Here is a 5,001-nt window from a genome sequence, read left to right on the forward strand (position 1 = left end):
AATTCTTGTAAGTAGGACGGAGAGAGTATGATTGTCCTAGAGTATAACGACAAAGTTGCTAACTTATTTTTTCTTTCTGTTAAATAAATAAATAAATTAAGACGTGAAACATTGACTATTACTATCATAATATTTGTTGTCCCCGGAAAAACAAAAGGAATTTATTTTCATAAAGGTATAAGAATGTAAGCAGGGAAGTCACATGATTACGTATAATACAACAGTATTATCATAGCTCTTTTTTACGTCACATACTGACGTGGGCACATACGTAAGCGCGCTCACTAATCAAAAGATATCTCTATATATATAACACCATTTATTTACGAAAACAATAACCGCATCGTCTCTCTTAATATAATTTCATAGCTTAATTTCCTTCTGTTAATTTAACAGAAATTAAGAATATGGGAGATATAGAAAGGGTTTCTTCATCTTTCTCTTCATTTAAAGTAATACCTCTTGATAATGATGATTACTTTGATAATATTCAGTAGGAAGTAAGAGATTCTCCGTCATGCGTGGCGGCGGTCGACGGCGGCGGGGAGAAGAAAGATATGAATATTCCAGAAGAAGAAGTAGAAAGTTATTTGCCTATAACGGAATCAAGAAAGGGGAATGCTTATACGGCAGCGTTTCATTTATTGTGTTCTGGTATTGGAACTCCAGCTCTTGTTCTCCCCTTTGCTTTCACATCTTTGGGATGGTAAGTAATTAAGTCTCCTTAATTTCCCTTTTTGTTATTAGACATTTATTACTATTCTCTATGTTCCACTTTAGATGGCACCTTTCCTTTATGAAGAGTCAATTTCACTAAATTTAGTTTAAAGCTAAATTTGATTAGTTTAACTCAATATTATGAAATTAAAATTTAAATATTTAAAAATTATATAAAAGGTGTAAGTGATAATTTTACTCATGTCAATATGTAAAAGTATATATTTTAAAATGTTGGTCAAACTTCACACATAGTTTGATTCTCGATCAGCAAAATGTGGCATTTAAATTAAAGCGGAACTAAGTTGTCCACTTCTTTAAAAAAATAAATGAAGTGTGTATTTTACTATTTGTAAAATAACGATAGTATTTCCAAAAATCTCAAAAATAATTTGGGGAATCTTCGGTAAGTAATAATAAGGGTAAAAGAGAAAGAAAAAAATAAAATTATCTTTCTGTTGATTTAGTACGGTAGATAAATAAAAATAAAAATATGGTTTTTAATATGATGGAGGAATAAAAATGAACGGAGAGAGTACTATCTTCTGGTGGGTTGTTAATTATTCTTGAATGCCATACGATTTTTAGAAATTGGTGATCTGTGATTCAGTTATTCCTAATAGTAGACAAACATCAGATTTAACTTTAATTTACTTAAAAGGAAAAATAATTTAAGATTAGGTTTTTGCATTATATGCACTAATATATACTATATGGTCTGTTTAACGAAATTACAAAATTTCTGGTTTATTCCGTAAAAGGATTGATTAGACGCTGAAGGAAATTACGTAGAAGCTTTTCTTTTCCCATTGTTCGGTAGAAATTGAGCGACAAAAGATGACCTTATAAAAAAGAATAAATTTAACAAAAGGATTAATTAATGTTTTGCGCTCAAACGTTAAATAAATTCTCACACAAAGCACATTAGTTCATAGATTATACGTCTTTCTATTTATCAATTTGACACCAAAATGAAATTCTATTGGGTTTGTAACGTACGATCCACATTTATAACAAATTATTATAAATTCTCATTTTCGTCATAATTTGTGATAGAATTGCGATGAAAAGTTATTTTGTAATTGAAATTTGATATATCATTATGTGTGTTATAAATTTCTTTCATATAGATGATTCTGTCACAAGCAGGAGGAGCTAGAAGTCGGGACACGAGTTAGACCGGACTCACTAACTTTAATTCAAATAGTTTGTATATATTAATTTTTTTTATAAATATTAAATTTAGAATCCAGTTATCCGCCTTAGACTTTATTTCCATCGTCTTCTCATTAATTAATTAGTAATATATATATATATATATATATATATATATATATATATATATATATATATATATATATATATATATATATATATATATACCCGAGCCTGATGCCTTCTTTAGTTTTTTTTCCTTTTTCACACTATCATGCCTTATTTAATTAATCATGAGAAAGATATGCACAATCAATAGCTAGCTATTCTTTGCTGGAGGAGAGTCCTCTTAGATGTTAACATATTTCTTCTTATATCATCATTCATTTCCTTTGAATAATGCTTTCTTTTGATATTTTCTACAGCGTAAACGATACAAATCTTAGATACTATGTGACAGAACAAAAAATGTAAATAATTCGCCTAAAATAGAATTTAACTATTAAATCATCTAAATGAATATATGCAATTCCTGCAGGTCGTGGGGAATAGTGATTTTAATGGTGGTTTTTGCATGGCGGCTATATACTATGTGGCTCTTAGTTCATCTTCACGAATCAGCCACTGGAACTCGTTTCAGCAGATATCTTCAACTCTCTATTGCAGCTTTCGGTTAGTTCAAACTAATGCTCCCTACCTTTTATTTTAGGTGAACGATTTGACTCGATACGAAATTTAAGAAATAACTAATCTGATAATGTAACAACAACAATGGCTCGATTTCGTGCTATCCTAAATGGTGTTGCTATAATTGCCATTGCTTTCAGAGGTCACAATGTTGTTTTGGAAATACAGGTAAATATTATTCTCTCCGTTCTAATTTATGTGATACTCGTTTACCATTAATGCTTGCATTAAGCTAGATTATTTACATTACACCTCTTGGGTTGCGGCCTTTTCGGACCCTGCGTGAGTGCATAATACTTTGTGCTCTGGAGTGTCCTTTATTTTCATTCTTAAATTTATGTTCTGTTAAATACGGAGCGGATTTAGCGGCGGAAGGGTGTTCGGCTGAACTCCCTTCGCCGAAAATTTACGCTGTGTATATAAGCAAAATTTATTTTTTACCTCTATATAATATAATTTGAATCTCTTTGATTCAATCCAAAATTATACTCGGTACTCAAGGGGGTTGAATTTTTTTGAGAGGTTACTGGTTCAACTTCCACTGGCCATGAAGTTATACTATTGCTTTATGATTGTATTGTTGAAGAAGTGGATGTTTCTAAAACTATTTCTTTTTTCCTATTTCTCTATTGAAATTTATGTAGGGGACGTTACCTACCAATCCAAAACATCCTACACGGACTAGTATGTGGAGAGGAGTTATATCATCGTACTCTTTTATCGCAATGTGTATATTTCCCCTTGCAATTGGAGGATATTTGTCTTATGGAAATCTGGTAATTTTTCTATATATTATGCTTTATACTCCTTAGCATTCTTTAAATCCATTTTACAAATGATACTCTTACTATATACGGAGTCTAATAAATCATTTTTCAACGAGTAGTGTTTTTTCGAACATTTTTGAACTATAAAAAATTTATGACTTGCGTATGTAATATATATCAATGACTAACTATTCCCATAAGCTAAATTAGAGGTGGATCCAGAATTTATGTTCTATGGGTTCAATTATATATTAAGATTTTTAGTATTGAACCTATTACATTTTTAAAGCTATAAGTTTATATCTCCTATATATATGTTACAATTTTAATAAAATTTTACACATAAATTTATATTTCACGTCGAAAGTATCAGATCTATTTGCAATTTTAATGAAATTTTTATTCATAAATTTATATTTCGCATCAAAGTATCGGGTTTAGATAAACACGCTACTGATACACTACATCCGCCTTTGAGCTAAGTTGAGGGACATAATCATAAGTGAATATTCATAAAATTTAATTTCAACTTACTTGAAATTAAGGCGTATTTTTAATTGGTTGGCAGATGCCTGCAAGTGGAACTATGGCTGCAATTGCAAAGTACCACAAAGAGAGCACACCAAATTGGTTAACAGGCACAATATACATAATGGTGATAATCCAATGCTTATGCGCATTTCAAATATACGCAATGCCCGTATTTGACAACTTTGAAAGAATATATGTAAACAAACAACACAAGGCGGTGGGTAAAATCAAGCATCAAACTCTTCTTTGGCGGATTGACATATTTCATATCAGTGGCATTCCCATTTTTGGGAAGTTTGGCTGCTTTTGTGGGCGGAATTGCACTACCTTTGTCTTTGGTTTACCCTTGCTTTATGTGGATTTCAATCAAGAAACCTAGCAAAAACAGCTTAATGTATTGCCTCAACATGATTCTTGGATGTTTGGCTATATTGATTAGTATTGTACAAGTTGCTGGTGCGTTATGGAATCTCGTGGTTGAAAAATTCGACGCCAATTTTTTAGTCCGTAGTGCAAAAATAATAATATACCACTTGTGAATTCCCACAAGTGGGGTCTGAAGAGGATAAGATGTATGTAGCATTACCCCTATCTTGATAGGGCAGAGATGCTATTTTCGAGAGGCTTAAGAAGACTTTTTAGTCCTTAGTGAAAGAAAAAAAAATATTTAACTTACACTGACACTATGATGAAATTTTTGCACTACTAGTGCAATTTAGTGAAATCTAACTTATTACGGGAAGTTAATTGCCTTTAATTTTTAGATTGTATGCTAGTTCTACTTATTATGAACACTTAAATGCAATTATAATTAAATTAATGACATGATAGTAAACGCCTTTTAAACTTTTTAGTGTATAGAAATTAAACTCGATACAGTAAATTCAGACTTGCTAACTGATTCGCAATAGTCATATCCTAATACTCATCGCCTTTTTTTTTTTCTTTCTTATGCAAACATTCTTTCTCGAACAATAACATAAGCACTAAGAAATTATTATTCGCGAGCACAAGTAAATAACCTATAGTGCGTGAACTTGTTAGCTGTGACCATATATATATATTCACATTACAGCTATTGTTAATAAAGTCAGATCTCTCTATAACAGTCATCATCAATAACAATGATCCACTATCAAATTTT

At 30.9% G+C, this 5,001-nt stretch overlaps 1 pseudogene; it reads left to right on the top strand.

The window, feature by feature from the left end:
* The first annotated feature begins 342 nt into the window (after positions 1-342).
* On the top strand, positions 343-4,614 carry LOC109210125 (annotated as a pseudogene).
* The last annotated feature ends 387 nt before the right edge of the window (positions 4,615-5,001 follow it).

Source organism: Nicotiana attenuata, unplaced genomic scaffold, assembly GCF_001879085.1.
Source record: "Nicotiana attenuata strain UT unplaced genomic scaffold, NIATTr2, whole genome shotgun sequence".
Lineage (NCBI taxonomy): Eukaryota > Viridiplantae > Streptophyta > Magnoliopsida > Solanales > Solanaceae > Nicotiana > Nicotiana attenuata.